General features: G+C 35.5%; 1 protein-coding gene across 1 annotated transcript in view; it reads left to right on the top strand.

Annotated features, from left to right (window-relative positions):
- The window catches only part of LOC129221251 (N-acetylglucosaminyl-phosphatidylinositol de-N-acetylase-like), a 163295-nt gene that overhangs the window by 114608 nt on the left and 29927 nt on the right, over nt 1–18760 (top strand). The gene's annotated exons all lie outside the window — the stretch shown is intronic.

Raw genomic sequence — 18760 nt, 5'->3', positions numbered from 1 at the left:
TACTGCCGCTTACCTGCCCACAGCAGTACACACGAGAGACATACAGGTCTGAAGCTCATTCATTGTGAGCTTTTTTTTTTTTTTTTTTTTTTGTAATACCCAACTCAGAATCAAAAAATCTTGGAGTGAACAACTAATCACCCCCTCCCCCCTCCCCTTAGGGTAGGAATTTTTCCCTCAAACTTATAGGGGAATTACTTCAGGCCATACCCTTTCTAATAAAAAAAGAATATCCAAAATCGGACTATTCTGTAAAAAGTTATGTGTGGTCATACATTAAAAAAATATATATATACGTGTCGACTTGAGAACCTCCTCCGTTTTTTCGTCGGTTAAAAATAGTATGTCACCATCACTAAACTTCGCCCTATTTTTTCATACAAATCCTGAATATAAAAAATGTTTGACAACTGGCACTGAAAACTAACCCTAATCACAAGTACCAGAGATTGAGAGGTCTACACTGCCGTGTGCAGGTAAAGGGCTATAACTGCAATTTATCTTTTTTTTTTGCATTTTGTCATCATTGTTTGTACGTTAGCTTTGTTGTACAAACTAACTTATTTGGTTTCCGCTAAAAGAAATATAATTCCAACATTTCCCAGTTGATAGTACTGAATCCAGCGCACAATTCTTCAAATATCTCGAAAACTCATTTCTGCAGATACTGTCGTTTACCTGCTCAAGACAGTACACACGAGAGACATACAAGTCTGCATCTCATTCATCGTGAGTTTTTTTTTTTTTTTTTGTTATACCCAATTCAGCATCAAAAAATCTTAGAGTGAACTACTAATCGCCCCCCTTTCCCCACCCTTAGGGTAGGATTTTTTCCCTCAAATTTATATAGGAACAACTTCAGGCTATACCCTTTCCAATAAAAAAAAGAATATTCTAAATCGGACTATTCTGTAAAAAGTTATGTGTGGTCATATATAAAAAAATTTGTGAGTGAACAACAAATCTCCCTGTTTTCCCACCCTTAGGGTAGGAATTTTTTCTTCAAATTTATATGAGACCAACTTCAGGGTATAACCTTTCCAATAAAAAAAGAATTATCAAAATCGGACTATTTTGTAAAAAGTTATGTGTGGTCATACATTAAAAATCTGTGAGTGAACAACAAATCAACCCCCTTTTCCCACCCTTAGGGTAGGATTTTTTTTTTCAAAATTTTTATGGGACCACCTTCGGGGTATACCCTTTCCAATAAAAAAAGAATTATCAAAATCAGACTGTTCTGTAAAAAGTTATGCGTGGTCATACATTAAAAAAAATATATACGTGTCGAATTGAGAACCTCCTCCGTTTTTTCGTCGGTTAAAAAACTAGCCAAGTCTCGATGGAGCTGCTTGTTTATCTCTAAAAAGTAATGAAATCTAGACAAAGTCATGACAAGTCGAAGGTTCCTTACTGCGATTTCTTTATTGTTATAGTTAATGTTGTGTGACTTGGCCGTTAAACATTCTTTATACGTTAGTGGGTACAAGTCAATTTTGTTTACACGTTTTCCAAGTGGCAATTTTCCATCGTCAATGGGTAGAGGTTCTGGCGACAGATTGGTGCAATCGTGTCATGGAGCACCAGGTTTCGTACCCTTGTGTACCCTTTAATGGCCAAGTCACACAACATTAACTATAACAATAAAGAAATCGCAGTAAGGAACCTTCGACTTGTCATGACTTTGTCTAGATTTCATTACTTTTTAGAGATAAACAAGCAGCTCCATCGAGACTTGGATAGTTTTTTACAAAATGTTTTTGGTGGGATTTCAATTCTTTTTGTAGAAACATTTAATTTGTGTAATATTCGAGTAGACTAAAGTTAGGCTAAATCAAATTAGAAGATGTGTCCCACTACGCTGGACTTTTGCAATGACAGTCGATTTTTTTATGTACAAAGAGTAGAAGGGGGCATTACCATATCTCTAATACAGCTGAGGGTTCTTCATTAGATACTTCAGACTTTCGATTTTTGACATCAAATGAAGCGGCCCACCAAGTTGAATATTTTTTGTAAAGGCGGTATGTCGATCTCTAATAGTTTGGTTGTGCTCTTGTGTTTTCTAATCAGGGTCACTCCAGATCTTCGATTAGCCTAGTTTTTATAGTTTTCCCTTTATGTGGCCATTAAACCCTAACTTTGTACCAAATTTCATCTCTCTGAGTTTATGGGAAGTACTAGTTCTATTTTGACGATTATGAGTGAGTGAGTGAGTGAGTGTCATAAATGCGAAACTTTGCTTTCGCTTAACTTCAGAACTAAATGACCTACAGACTTGAAATTTCGGATTTTAAGTATGTGATTATAGCTTACTGGATGACGAAAATTTCTGCGTTCTGGTCTCATCAGAACGATCTCGAATAGGGGCCTGAAAATGAGGCGAAATGGTTCCAGTAAAAGATGGTACGGCAGTGTTTGCTTCGCGCTCGACTTGGCGGGGGCATTGCCGTGCCCCCAGACAGTGATGTAGTATGTAAAAAAAGTGTTTGTAGGAACTCACCTTGGGGTTTAGGAGGCCTCACCAAAAGGAAAGGTTTTTTTGAAACCAATTTACATCCATTTGCATTCTTTTTAGAATTAAAAAACAAATATTTCGGGGGGGGGGGGGCGTCCTCCTGCGTTCTCTCTCAGCTACAGCCAACCAACTACAGTATTAAATAGAAGTTGACGAGTATGCATAGATTTTTTTTTACCTCGGAAAAGTCTTCGGTTCAAAGGTTTTTTTTACTGAAAATAATTGTATTCAGTATCCTTCTCGTTCAAAGTTTCTCTCTTTTAAAATACATTAATACACGTTAATAATTGAGGCAGTGAGAAGCAAAGGGATGTAAGTGACAAAATTAAAAATTTGGAGATAACCAGTACAAATGGTAGGTGGACTGGGACAAGATATAGCACCAGTAGCCTTGGTAGGTGCTGTTATACAGCATGATTTAGAAAAACTTTTCAATGAAAGCTTAGGATCTTATCTTTAAATGCGTTTTACTCAAAACTTGAAAATGTCTACTACATGCCGCTGCCTCATATGTTGTTTACGAAAATACAAAGTTATGCACATGCCTTCTTCAATTTTTTGTTATGTTACATTAATTTCATTTTAGGTAAATTTTATTGAGTGAAGCAAACTTTGCCATAAGAGTTCGGTAAAATATTGTTTTCATTTTTTTCTTTCATGAAGTGTTTGTATTTTTTAATTGCTTTCATTTTATGCACTTATGCTACTTGTGTGCTTTAAGATATTTTCTGTGGATTTTTATCAGTTTTTAAAAATGCTTTTAATAAAAGTGAATTCACTTATTCCTCTAATTTTAAATAACTAAGCTCTTCTTGAAATTTGAATTTCGATTTGGAATATATATATATATATATATATATATATATATATATATATATATATATATATATATATATATATATATATATATATATATATATATATATATATATATATATATATATATATATATATATATATATATATATATATAAGAATACCTAGGATCTGAACTTTAAACGCGATTTACTCGAAACTTTAGTCCACTAACATCGCATTGCTTCTCACTGCCTCAAATTAAGTCAAGTCTAGAGTCTAGAGCAGTGGTTCCCAACCTTTTTCACAACAACGACCCCGATTTCCCCAACTAAACAGCTCGTGAAAGTGTGTGTGTGTGTGCACGTACATATTTTCATAATGACTCAAGATGCTTGAGATATCTTATTTATGATCAATGTTTTTTTTTTTAATTTTTATTTCCACAATGATTGTAGAAGAAAAAAAAAGGCTGGTCTCTATAATGTTAAACATAAATTTAGGCACTTTCAAAATTCTAGCTTTCTGGAAGTGGCAAATACAGGATTTGTTTCCCCCTCCCCCACTCCCCCTTGGCAGTTTGGTCGCCAGGCCCCCTCCCCTCCACAACATTCATAGAACTAAACTAATGAAATTCCGACCCCCCTCCCCCTGTGGCGTAGTTAGGGTGGGGTGGAGGGCAAGGGCGCTCATATAGGGGGGCAAGTGGGGGATCAAGTCCCCCTTAGAAATTAGAACTTCCTTGCTTTTAGTACTCTTTTCATTTTAAAATGTAAACACATTTTTTCTCCAATGAATAAGTTCTTTAAAATTCCCAATTTTAATGACTCTAATCTGTCTTTCCGTGGGGAAAATATCCAGCTAAACCATGGGGAAAGTATCTGAGCTCCCCCCCCCTAACAATTTTGCCAATGGGCGCCCTTGGCGGAGGGGGCGGTCCGCCTCGGGCGGCACTTTGTTGGGAGCGGCAGTTTCACACTTTTGATGCGAAAAAAATTAAATGTACTTTCCCAATAAGGAAATCATGCTTTTGATTACTGGAGGGGAAAACATTTTTTTTCATTATAATATGAAGCTAGCACTTGATTTTAAGAACGTTACTTGGAAACCACCTTATTAAAAAAAAAATATATATATATATATTTTGAGGAAAGTTACGACAAGAGTAAGAAAAGAGAAGTCTTAAATGGTGGGCAATTAATTGCTCATCTCCAGGGTAACATTATCTGGCTCAGAAATTGCTTTACTTGGTCACTGATTACAAAAAATTTTATTCAGACGGAATGAATTTTATGTTTATTTTATATAAGTACTTATACGCAACTCAAATAATAACCGCGACTAATATTACTGCTTTATATCGAAAAAAGTCCTATAAACAGTGAGTTTCAAATTCAGTCATTCATTTAAGCGAAAGTGGTTTAATTAGTGAATTGATGTCTAAGAGGCTCTTGAGCATTGCAAAACTGCAGTTGTGTACGTTTAAAAAGTCGTTTTTATATTCGTCTTCTCTTGTAATATATTTTGCTCTTTAGCTCGGGGCTTGAATTGAGTTGAGCCTAAGATTTTCCGTCAAACTCAAAACCTTTAAAATTTGTGAATAAGAAAGAATAAACAAACGAATCGAAAAGACGTAACTATGGCAACGCCAAATAAAACATCAATAATTTGAGGGAAATTGAGATTTTTCGAACTTCATTAAAACTGTTTGTAACTTTTTTTTCTTTGGAGATAGAAGCTAAGTTTTTCGAATGAAGGTCAAATTAGATCTGGATTTAAAAAAGCCGCTCTTTCCGGTGGTGTCAAAAAGAAAGCTTTGTGGGACAATTCCTTCACTTTTTATTGTTAGATTTAATGAAGAAAGTAGTGCCTAAATTTTAGCTAAGCCTAAGAAAGTTCGAGCTAAAAACGCAAATAACTCCCGCCGTATTTAAGTTAGAGAATTGAACAAATTGCGTAGAACGCGGAAAATTCTACCCTTTCCAACGATATATAATATTAATATGTGCAAGTAAATTTTTCACCCCTTTAATAAGCAATAATAGGCAATTTAAGCGAAATTTGAGCTAAAAAAATTAATTACAAAAGAACTAATTCGAATTTTAAAAAACAAAACCCCAGGTGTAAATCACCGGGACTTGAAGTAATTTTGTACAAAATTTCAAGGATGTAGGTGCTATGGGGTCTCCTGGACGCAGGCCCGCCACACACTTCCTTTCAACATCTTCTTTGACCTTACTTTTTTAATATAAAGAGATAAGTAGATATTTAAGTTAAATTAAAAATTCTTCAAATGAAACTTTTTTATTTTCAGCTAATACCGAACATACTGTTATTTTACCTCAGTAAATACCAGTATTCTGGAATTGCAAAATTGCTCGAAATACTGGTATTGCAATCACTAGTTGTAATATTAAGATTACAGTAAAACTTTCTTTAAGGGACACCTCCGAATAAGAGAGACCTCTATTTAAGGGTCATTTTTTGTTGTTCCAGTCCCTTTGAATTGGGACCTCCATGTATTTGCCTCTGAATAAGGGACACTCTATTTAAGGGACAGTTACAGAGAAAACTTACAAAAAATAATGTGTAAATGTATACAAAGTATTGAATTTACAGGAACTTAAATATCTCAAATTCAACTAGTAGTGAAATTTTTACGTGTAGTAATATGACGTATTGTAAAATTTTTGCTAAAATTTACATGCGTGTTTTCTCCTCTCAGCAACTTATTCGAGTAGGCTAACAGTCAATGAATAGTCAACGACCTATAAATATTTTTGTGTAATATACACTTCAAATGTGAGCGCTGTTTGGAATTTATATTGTACTTACTTTTAAATTGCCTGAAATTAAACAAGTCCATGTGAGGAATTACTTCAAATAATTCATGTATGCTACAAAACTTTACCACTGTCAAATTTTTGATTCAAGTTTAATTATTAAAAGGATGAATTTTAAAATTTGTATAATTTTGATTTGTATTCAGTATACATTAATCATTTTTAGCATTTTATACTAAAAGTTAATAGGATTTGGTTTTTACGAAATTACTGAGATAATATACTGCATGCATCATTTCATAAATCTCCGAAGAAGGGACACCTCTATTTATTCGATTCGATTCCGAGTCACAACTGACTACAACTGTATTTAAGTCCAGGACTGCATACTAAGTGCCTTGCCTCCATTATTTTTTATACCGATAGATGGCAGCACCATCACCGGATCGAACAGTTAATGAGAATTTAGAACTAGACCAGGAGCTAATAGCTACCTGGTGCTAGCACCCCCAGAGGTATCGTTTCACTTGGAGGACATTGAGACCACGAGCATATTTAACGTCGCCCAGTTCCCTTTAATGACGACGGTGGATCTTCGACCGTCGAGGTTCGAACTCAGGACCCTCCGGCCCCGAATCCGACACTCTACCGATCGGGCTACCACGGCCCGACACCTCTATTTCTATTCTATTCTATTCAAGAGTCACAACTGACTTCAACTGTATTTATGTCGAGGACTGCATACTAAGTGCCTTGCCTCCATTATTTTATATACCGATAGATGGCAGCACCATCACCGGATCGAACAGTTAGTGAGAATTTTGAACTAGTCCAGGAGCTAATAGCTACCTAGTACTAGCACCCCCAGAGGTATCGTTTCACTTGGAGGACATTGAGACCACGAGCATATTTAACGTCGCCCAGTCCCCATTAATGACGACGGGACACCTCTATTTCAGGGACAATTTTTCTGGTCCCCTTAATGGCTCTTATCGAGAGGTTCTACTGTATATTAAGAAACTGAATATTTTTAATTCTTACCTCTCAGTTTTCGAATGAAAAATTGCTAAGCAGATCATGACCACTGTTACACTGTTAACACATAAAGTTAATCTCAATGAGAGACAAGTTTGAACCGCCGAGTAATCGATAATTTGGTTGCAACAACTTATTTCAAAATGTCTTCCATTGAATAAATTGTTTTAAAGCAGCATTTGTTTTCTGAAATGCTCTCCGAGTTAAGTTATGTGAATGAGAATTACTTTTTAAAAAATATATCTGACACTCCCTTTTTTATGGGATAAAATTATGAACAACTAGCTGAAAAGTATTCTTCCTATGAAAAAAGAACGAACATTCAATTTATATTACGATTCGAAATGGGGAAAGTAATTATTTTTAAAAGAATATGAGAAGTTCAAAAAAGTAACGTTTAAAGCAAGCTAAAACGCTTAGAATTGAGTTCCTTGATGCAAAAACCAGGTAAGTCTACATTTTTCTTTTTCTTTTTTTTTTTTAATTCATTTTTGCGTGTGGAAAATATAAATGATCCGGTTGGAGCAACAACGAGACACAAATTTAAGATCAGACCTCTGCTTTGTGGTGAAATTGTTAATTGCTTTTAACGAGGTTGTTCCCGAAATTTTAAAAGCATTTTTTTCTGAAAGAGCATGCTTAAAAACATGGATTTTACCATTTTTTAAACAATTTGACAAAGTTTAATATTTTTTAAAAAATATTTTATTCGGTACGCAGATTCAATTTCTTTTCTCACGCTTCTGCACATGACATCACAAGTGATGTTATGCCATTCACTGATGCCATTAGCGCAGAGCGAAATATTCAATTCGCATTTTTACTCACATGTACTGGCAACGACATGGTTGATAGCAAGCGTGTAGGAAGCAATATTTAATTCGCTTGTGAATTATCGCAAGCTAGAAACGTGGTAGACAGCAAGCGTAAGCATTCAGCCCGCCAGTGGAGTAGGTGCCATAACTTGTGACGTCATAAAGACCACGCCTTGTTTGAAATATCGGACATTTAAAAGAATTGAAAATTAAACGTTTTGAAAATAAAAGATTTTTCGTGCTTATTGTCTTTTTTTTTTTCTTTTTGCTCATTCTATCTACTTTAGTGACTAAAAGCAGTATTTTTGACTGATGGAGGCAACTTCTTTGTTGCATTGCTATTTCTTTTTCTCTCTTTTTTTTTTCACTGAAACGAGAAAAAACAAGTTCTAATCGAACGTTGATCGATGATTAAGTTTCAAAGATACACGAAAAATATGAAAGAGCACAACTAATAGCAAGTGTTCATTTTAATGAACGTGAGTATGATAAATTATCCGCCGGATGCTATTTGAAATTGATTTTCTTTATGATTTCAAAATTATTCATGGTGCTTTCTAATGATCTCGATTGTTACGATTTAATGATGTGTAAGAAAAAATGCCTTTGTCGGTTAAACAAAAATTCTTTTGTTCTAAGTAATTGATTTATTACTAAAACATTCTTTTTTTTTTTTTTCAAGGAATGTAGAAAGCGTATTGTAACCATCAGGGTGAAATATTCCAAATACCTAGGATTTGGATCCAGTGCAAATAAGGATGCCAATTTGCAAAGAATTTTTTTATCATCTGTAGGAGGGGTGCCCATCCCCCCCCAAGTTAAATGACGAAAATCCCCCCCCCCCAAAAAAAAATCTCAACCCTCTTTCCCTTTTTGTTTTTTAGCTCTCCTTTTTTGTTTTTATTAAATTTTAAAAATATTTTTTATTCAATTAACTTTTTAAATGTTTTTATTTAATTTGTTTTTAAAAATATTTTTTATTTTTTATTTATTATTATTATTTTATTTGAAAAGTTCTGTGCTACGCCGAATGACATGTACACACACACACAAAGAAAATAAATAAATGAAATAAACTATAAACAGAATAAAATAAAATAAAATAAACATTTTGAATTAAAAATAAATCAATTTAAATAAATAAAGTCAAAAAATAAATAAATAATCCTCCCCCTCTTGTGCCTCCCCCCGACCCCGATCTGTAGATGATGTATAGTATAATATGCTAGTTTGAACAGAATTCGAATGAGAATTCTAAAATTTAGCGACTCGACTCTTTTTAACTGTGAGGCTCTGAGACCCTTATTAGACCCCTGAGACTAATAAGAAAACTAGACCAAAAAATGCGTACTATTTTAAGAACTAATTCCGCTTTTACCACTTAAACATTTCACAGAAGTATAAGCGGTAAAAATTCAAGGGGTTCCCGTACTGGGTGTCGTTAGTTGAGGCGATTGGTACCATGAAGTTTTCAATGTTTCAATACATATTGTAACGGATCCGGCGAGACTTCCAACTTTCTTGAAAGGACGACACAGTTCTTGATTAAGAATACAGGAAATTTATTTACACTATGTACAGGGAAGATCGTCAACAACTGCTAAATTCATCATCGGCAATTAAACAAGTATCACTCAACACCGTAAACTCAACGGTTACACACGTATTTACTTTCAAATACGAAAACAACACAGCGAAATGCCTCGCAATAAACAGAGCAAATAACGCTCTCAGTTCGAATTCTCAATCGAAACTAAACTTTTTATCCAGCGGGACGCTTTTATAAACATCGGAAGAAATCTCTTAAATATTCTACAAATTTCCAAATGCTTCTCGAAATGCGTAGACCGTTATCAAATTTTATCAATGAAAAAAAACGAAATAGGGGGATCGTATACTTTAGCCGAATGTAAAGGGGTTGTATATTCATTACGGGAAACTATTTACAGGTTACGTTATTACATTAATTACTATTTACAGAATTTGTAACAATATGTATACACTGCTTGACAATTGCTAAGGAACAAGTGATTTATACAAATTTGTACCTCAACCACCTGGCCAATGGAAATAAATTCAAGTTCAGATGGCGTGGTAGACCAAGGCTCGTTATCTGTGTAAAAGACAATGCATACTACACGCTCACGTAAATTCACGCTGTTTGGTTTTTAACAAAAATAGTGCTGGATGTTAAAAAAGGTTTTTCTCTGAAATTCTGTCTGGTTCTTGAAATACTTAAGAGTAAAATGTCAGCAAGACATCATTTGAGTATCTACGATCGTGGACTAGCGGTTGGACGACTGGAAGCAGGTCAAAGTGTCACCACTGTGGCTGCTGCAATGGGTGTATCAAAAAGTGCCATCTCCCGATTAAAGACAACCGCTGAAGGTGGAAATGTTTTGCAAAAGCATGCCGGGGGTCGTGGTAGGAGCACCACACCTTTAGAGGATCGCTATGTAGCCCTCGTGGCAAAAAGGGACAGAAATTTCAGTCTTGGACAGATATAGCTGCAAATCTAACAACCGCTACCGGTACGCATGTTTCTGCAAGAACCATCTCACGGCGAGTAAATAATGTCGGTTTGTATGCACGGAAGCCCGTACATTGCTTCCAAGTTCAACCACGCCATCGTCGAGAGAGATTACGCTGGTCTAAGGAACACTGTTAAAAATTCAGGAAGATTTTCTGGTAATTGTTACTGTAAAATGGCGGACTTAACGCATCGCTGATTTTTACGGTAATTTATACCGGAAAAATAAGCGATCCCAGCTCCAATTGGTTGCTGTGGCCTACTGAGGAAACCGTAAAATTTTGCAGTAACATTTGATTTTTACGGTAATAGTGACTGGCAACATGGATGCCAGTAACAATTACCGTAAATTTTACGGAAAATTTTTAACAGTGAACATGTTGGTGGGATCATCAAAATTGGTCTAGAGTGATGTTCTCTGACGAATCTCGTTTCAGTGTGACAAGTGATTCTGGTCACCAACTACTGTGGAGAGAGCGTGGAACACGTTATGCACAAAAATTTGTTTTCGAACGTGATCGGTATGGCCCAGGCGTCATGGTGTGGGGAGGCATCATGCACAATGGCAGAACACAGCTTCACATTTTTGAATAAGAAAGCGATACGTCGCTAATGTATTGCAGAGATGTTATGCTGGACTATGTTCGTCTTTTTAGGGGGGCTGTCGGTCCAGATTTTCTCTTTACGGACGACGATACACGGCCACACTGGAGCATTGAAGTGTCAGACACGCTGCAAAGTGAAAACATTCTCTGTATGCAGTGGCCTGCTTACTTTCCTGACTTAAATCCAATTGAACTTGCCTGGGAGGCTCTTGGCAGACGTGTTGCGCGAAGAACCGTCCCTCCCGGAACAGTACAAGAACTCAAATCCGCATTGGGAGATGAGTGGGGAAAAACATTCCCCAAACACTCCTCAATAATTAGTGGGAGTATGGAAAACAGATGTAAATTGTGCATCAGTGTCCCTGGTAATCATACGTAATATTAAAGTACTCATGTCTCCATCATTCTGACCTAGATCATTTTTTTGGTGTTGTATGAAAATAATCTAAGTGGATTATTTTTTTATTTTTAAGTTTTTACTTAATTAATGCAGTAATATCTGTATTATTTTGTACTTATAGTAAAGGCACATCCTCCCTACTAAATATATATTTCGTTCTGTTTCTTTAATCATTATCTATTCTTAACTATTCCAGAAAACGTAATTGTTCCTTAGCAATTGTCAAGCAGTGTATAATAGATGGACTAGGTGTCGTAAGAAAATCCCAGTTCTTCAAACGGTGCTGCAAATCGGAAAATTTGGGAAACCCTTAGTTAAGGGACCAACCAAAAGGGGGGGGGGGGGTGAAACCAATTTATATTACATTTACTTTTTTTTATAATAAAAAAACAAATACTTCGTGGGATGGTGTCCGTCCTCCCATCCCCTATACAGCACTGCTTGAACGTGTATTTTTTAAAGACATTTAATAAACTTCGATTTATTATTCTCGGACTGCTTTTTTTTCCTCACCAGTTATGGCTATGAATTAAATTACTAAGAAAAACAAATAGTGTAATTTTATTGCATTAGATTTACTTTGATGTAGATCAGAGGTTCTTAAACTTTTTGTTCCGTGAAACCCTTCAGGCCCGTCATTTTAGAGCGGGGGTGCCCATCCCCCCCCCCAAACTCAATGGCGCAAAATCCATCCCCCCCCCCTCAAAAAAATCCCAACTCTGTTGTTTTTAAATTAGGTTAAACATAACACTTTTTAGAGTCACAAAGTTCCAATTAAATTCACATAATTTTCTGAATTAATCAAAATAATATCTGAAAGAAATTCAAAAATTAGAGTTGCTTGAGGAAAATAAAGTTACAACAAATGCGAAAACAAACTGCTTACATTTACGATTGCAAATACAAGTACAAGCAATCAATAAATTTACGATCTCGCCAAGTTTTGCCGTTAGCTCGGAACTTTTTTGAGTGTTGCGGCTACCAGATTCGTTCTATTTGCTGCCTGTCCAAACAAAATTTTTAAGTTACGTAAAATTCCCAGTTAAGATAATGATAATACAGTCGAGTCTCGACTTACGCGAGGGATGTGTTCCAAGACCCCTCGCGTAAGTCGAAATTTCGCGTTGTGGAAAAGGGTATATGTAAAAACTTTTATAAAGATAACCAATCATTTTAGACATTTGTAAACACTAACCTTAAACAGTTAAAAACCTTTTCTTAACTATACATTAATGTTTTTACTTAAAGAACTGAATTTTTATTTGTATTTTTTTAAACCGTTTTATTCAACATAAAATGCTGCTATGATGGACTAAAACAATGATCAATGGGAAAGAAAGACATAAAATAAACCAGTACCGTACGGACAGCATGTAGTAAGGAAAACAAATGCCCTATAGTTGTACTGTACAGTTGATTCAGTAATGATATTTGTAACTTAAAAAAAGTGAAAATGATGATGATTTATGCTGCGTAATCAAACCGTTATTCTAATATATTTTTAATACAGTTGCTTCATTGGTTCTTTTATAAAGTTTCCATCTAAGGCATTACCCCTCTTCCTGGTTTCTTTAATTTACAATAAAGAGCAGCTTCCATTTTCATAATTTTTGCATTTTGCTTGGATACTATTACTCGGTGAACTTTTATGGATTTCCTTTTCTTGACTTTTAATTGTACGTATGGAAGATTCACTCATACCGTCATACCTAATTGTTGTGCTACCCTTCGAAGCACTTTTTGGTTCAGCTTCAGCTTTTCGAGAAGCTTTACCTTTTCTTTAATTGTCAGAGAAACGTTCTCTTTTTGTTTCTATCTTCAACAACTTTAGATGAAACAGCGCTCTTAGGTGTCGTTAACTTTCGTATTTAGAATGAAAAAAAAATTAATGGAAAATGAGAAGTAGTTATTTGTATAAGCGATTGTGGGTACTTCTGCTGTCGGTGATGCTAAAGGGATGAAGGTCCATTCACGAAAAAAACTTACACACCGCGGTTCCCTTCCGAAAATTTTCATGTTGCGGGCGAGAAATTCGCGCTAGCTCAAAAATTCTTTACTGTTGAAAAAATCGCATTATAGCCATTTCGCGTAAGTCGGATCGCGTTGTAGCGGGAGTCGACTGTATTAAATTTTTCAGGGCCGTTGTGCGAGCAAAAAACTAAGAGGGGTATGCGTTTTAGCAAGTGCTCATCCCACCTTTTTCCCTAATATATTTTAAAATAGAGCTATACAGGGTGTGACAGTACAGCGTTTACAGACTTTCAGGGCAGATAAAGTACACCTAGATGATGGGAAATCACATAGCAATGCATGGTCGGAAACGCTTTCTTGGCGCGGTAGTGACAACACAAATCACCAAAAAGACAAGACACGAACAAGAGAAGAAAACATGTTTTTTATCCTTAGTACAGTAAAAAACTAAGAAAAAAGAGCATGAAGGAGCTAACGATCGTCATCAAAGTAGGTGTTCGAAATTACGCCCCCTGGCCGTGATGCACGCCTTACATCTCCGGCGCATTGAAGTTCGAACGTAAAAGCGAATGCGGCAACAAAAACCGCGTGTGCGTATGCACCGTCATCTGACGCTTCGGTTTACGTAACGACGTCTATCGTGTGAGTACACCAGACAAAAACTTTTCAGCATTTTTGCTGCATTAGAAATAACAGACATATTTTTTCCTCTTATTTATGTCCTATCTTTCTTGTACTTTGTGCCGTCACTATCGCGTCAGGAAAGCGTTTCCGACCATACATTGCTATATGATTTCCCATCGTCTAGGTGTACTCTATCTACCCTGAAAGCCTCAACGTTACACCCTGTACAGTGGATTCAGATTTTGCTTTGGGAAATTTTTTTTACTAGATCTAAGCGATAAGAACGCTGTCGATACGTTTTATATAAACTCAGAAATAAAATTTTCTTGTGGTTTTCGCCCCCGGAAAAATTTTGAAATTGTAGTTTCAAACGATCTTCGATAATGTTTAGGGTGAGGAGAGGCTTGGTGGTCCTCCCGCGGAAATATTTCGAAATTGAAGTTCTAGAAATGCAATTGCAGATTGCTTCGATTATGTCAGGAAAAGAGAGTTAGTTCATTGACTGTGGATTTGAATTTTTTCAAAATTGTAATTCTAAATATGCAGTTTTAGGCCATCTTTAGTAATGTTAGAGAGATGAAAGTTTTCGTGTCCTTCTCGGGGTAACTTTCCGAAATTGAAACACTAAAAATGCAGTTTCAGACAATGATTGGTAATGTTAGTGAGGGGGGGGGAGGAACTTCTTTGAAATCGTAGTTCTAAAAACGCTGTTTTAGACGATATTTGGTAATGTTAGGCAGAGGGGCTTGTGGACCCTTCCACGGCAATTTTGCGAAATTGAGGCCTTTAAAAAACGCAAGTGTGGATTGTCTTCGGTTATGTTTGAAAATTTTTTGAAATTAAAGAATTGAAAACGTGATTGTAGGCAGTCTTTGGCAACGTTAGATGGCGGTCAATGTTTCAAATCTAAAGCTCCTAAACGCAAGTTTGCCGATCTTCGATGATGTTAGGAGGGGGAGTTTTCGGAAGCTCTCCCACGGAACTTGTTTCTAACACCATAGTTTTTGAGAGTCATTAGTAATGTTCGGTCTTGATGGCCCTTTGCTTCAATTTTTCGAAATCAAAACTCCAATAGCACTGTTGTAGACAATCTTCAGTAAGGATGGGAAGAAGGGAGTTCATGGGTCCTTTCTTCGAACTGTTTTGAAATTGTAGTTCTGTGGATGCAGTTTTAGACGATCTCTGGTAATGTTAAGCTAAGTTGAAGTTCCATGTCTCTTCCGCGGCAATTGTTCGAAATCGGAACTTCAAAAACGCAATTATAGATTGTCTTCAAATGTTCAATCGTGTTAGGCGAGGAGGGCAGGATTTTTTGAGCTTTTATGTGCTGAAAACGCAATTGAATGCCATCTTTTGGCAGTTTATCGAAATCGATGCTATAAAACCGCAATTTTACCGACCTTCGATGATATTGCAAAAAAAAGGGGGGGGGGGGAGGGAGTTCTCGGAAGCTTTTCTCCGGACATGTTTCAGAATTTAAGCCCTAAACGAATTCTAAGATTATTTTTTAGGATGTTTGCGAGAACTGCGGAGAGCAGGAGGGGAGGTTAGGGACCTTAATCAGAAATTTTCGAACTTGTATCTTTAAAAAGGCAATTTTAGGCGATCTTTGAGAATATTAATGAGATGAGAGGTTCAGGGGCCATCCACAGGCAGTTTTTGAAATTGAGCATCTAGAAACTCTATTGTAGATGACTTTTGAATGGGATTGAAGAAAGAAATTCACGGCTCTGCCGCAGAAATTGTTTTGAAATCGAGCCTTAAAAACAAAATTTATGACGGTCTTTTATAATGGTAAGGGAGTAAACAGGTTATCACCGAAAAATTGGTCACACACATACACAAAACTCGATGTTTTTGGAAATCGTCAAAATGATTCATCTATTAAGCACACAAAGTCGAGAATTGTCATGAATACTACACTTCTATGAGTTAGATATAGAAGAAAGTAAAAATGATTTGTGAAAAACAGTTAAGATATTATGAGTCCAAACTACTCTACTTCAATCCAGTGGAGTCCAAACAGCATTGTAAATTTTGTAAAAATCATCTAATAGTAAATTGGAAAAAAAAAAAAAATGTCATTTTAAAAATGATAAAAAGCATAGGAGTAAATTGATGTGAAAAATTCTACACAAGCTCAAACTTGTTTGTAAAGAAGATATATTAATATATGCCAGGGCAATGGTTAAAAAATACATTATTTTAAAACTTTAAGATGAGTTCTTATTGAGCATAATGGTCAGGTATTTTCGGACATAAAAATACCGGAAATACGTCCGAAAATACCGGAAATTCGGTAAAATACCGGAACACAATCACCCCTGCCTGGTAAGAACTCTTTTATTCTCCTTCTCTCTCTCTCTTTTTTTTTTTTTTTTTTTTTTAAATCTTGATGCAAATTGCTATCTATTCAATGCCTGAAAAAAATTTCTTTCACCAACTAATTCTGATTTATACTATACAACCAAATTTAAGCTGCAGAAGAAATATGAAAAAATAGTTGAATTTAGTTTGATGGATGATGTTCAGACTTTTCCAATAAATATTCAATAAAAGCTGCTCAGTAAGTAATATTTCTCTAGCTTGACAATGAATTATGCACAAAGATGAAGAAAGTTCAGAGATATACCGCAAGAGGTATCATCACAAAGCGTAGTAAAAAAAGGTAAAAATAAAGACCCCTTAACTTTTGATGAAGCTGTAGATAGTTCTAAAGCTTTAAGAAATCGTCTAAGAATGATGTCACGCTTTGAGAGGTGAGAGGAGGGTTCAGGATAATGTAACAGTTTGTGACAAGGAAGAGAGAGGGTGCATGTAATAAGAAGTGTGACATCAGTGGTATCGTCCCGTGTGTCACCCGTCTATAGGGGGTCACACCCAAAGTGGAATTGCAAGTTTTTGAAAACACTTCAATTGTTTGACACTTCAATTCAAAAAACTTCCCCTAATATTTTAAATTATATTTACTGTATCAAACGCAGTTCCATCACCACAAGGAAATTCTACTTCCTCAATACATCAAACATTATCATAGCTCATCTAAAATGCATTTTTAAGACTACAAATTTGAAACATTTTCTGGGGGAGAAATTAACTAACTTCGCTCTGCATTATTGAGTGATTATTAAACTCATCACAAGGATTGTACTGTCGATACTTAGTAGTTACTTCCTCTTAAACAAAAAGAAAGAACTGAAACCCATTATTTTCCCCTCTGTTTTGAAATAATTGAAAAGCAATTAATTTCATACCTCCTTTAATTTTTTTTACCTAACGGTGGCCCTGCACAGAGGCGTCTAGGCATGTTATATAAAAAGTTTTCATATTTTTTAAGTTTTTTTTTTTTTGTGTGTGCATTAGCAAACTTAAAATTTCCTTCTAAAAGCAGCCAATTTTGTTTCTGAATATTGTATGAACTACATGTTTACATAGAACATAAAAATATCTCTATTTTGCATTTTATGAGTGGGGGTGGGGTGGGGGGGGGCGAACACCACAAATTACCGCCCTGGGTGTCACCCATGCTAGGTACGCCACTGGTGACATCACACATTTTGGTTGAAATAAAAACATTTTTACAACAGTATGTTTATAATATAGCGTGACATGATACAAGGTTAGTGGAGAGGTAAGATGAAGAGCGCCAAGAGGACAAAAAAATGCAGGAGAATTATTGTCAAATATGTTGAAAAAAGTGTGGCATTATTTATATGGACAAACCCTAATGATTTATACCTCTAATTAGCATCCAGACATCTTCAAAAAGGATACAGATATCTATGATTTCAATTAAAAAAACATTGAGCTGGCCATAAGTTGAAGAAAATGCACCACATGACAAGGAATTACAGTTTACTCTCTGTTTAACGACGCTCTATTTAACAACGTTTTCTATTTAACGACGGCTTTTCACGGTCCCAGATGGTCCACTGTAGTGTTAAAAGCATTCTATTTAAGGACGTTTTCTACTTAAGGACGATTTTTTGTGGTCCCTTGAAAGTTGTTAAAGAGAGTCAATTGTATTTTACTGACAAATTGTTTATCCTGGCAGTTAACTGCACTTGAGAAAATTATGTGAAAAATTTAAGCTATATTTTAACTATTATGGATTTTCGTGAATTATTCATATCAAAAAAGTAAATTTCCATAACGAGTAAGATATATATATATATATATTTTGCAATGAGTTACCACCCCCCCAGCCAGTGCTAAGGCAGAACTACACACAATATACGAGACATTATCATATCCTGAGAATGAAACTGCAGTCTCAGGATGTGATAACCATGCTGTCGAGTATATTGTGTGAAGATATATATATATTTACAAGTTAAAAATTATTTTAATCAATTAAAAAATGCACGTATTGAGTAAGAAATGAGATTTTTAAAAAAGTCATCATTCTTCATAAGTTTACCACTAAAGTACTGTATCGCGACGACATAATTGTCATTAAGTTCTGTTCGTGATACAAAGTGACACAGCTTCACGGATTGGAATGAAATTTGCCATAAAATTCAACTATCTCCGGAAAGCAAACACACGCAATCCTATGCTCGGGGAGGTGTCAATTGCCTCCCTGGATTTTAAAAATATAATGTAAATATACATTTGTATATGCATTTTATTGTTTTTTTCCTTATAGTATGTATTGGGTCTTGAAAACTTTGAAATGATGGAC

Source organism: Uloborus diversus, chromosome 4 (assembly GCF_026930045.1).
Source record: "Uloborus diversus isolate 005 chromosome 4, Udiv.v.3.1, whole genome shotgun sequence".
In the NCBI taxonomy this organism is placed as follows: Eukaryota; Metazoa; Arthropoda; class Arachnida; order Araneae; family Uloboridae; genus Uloborus; species Uloborus diversus.
Note: the sequence above shows the minus strand (reverse complement) of the source record. Positions and strands in the feature narration are given on the sequence as shown.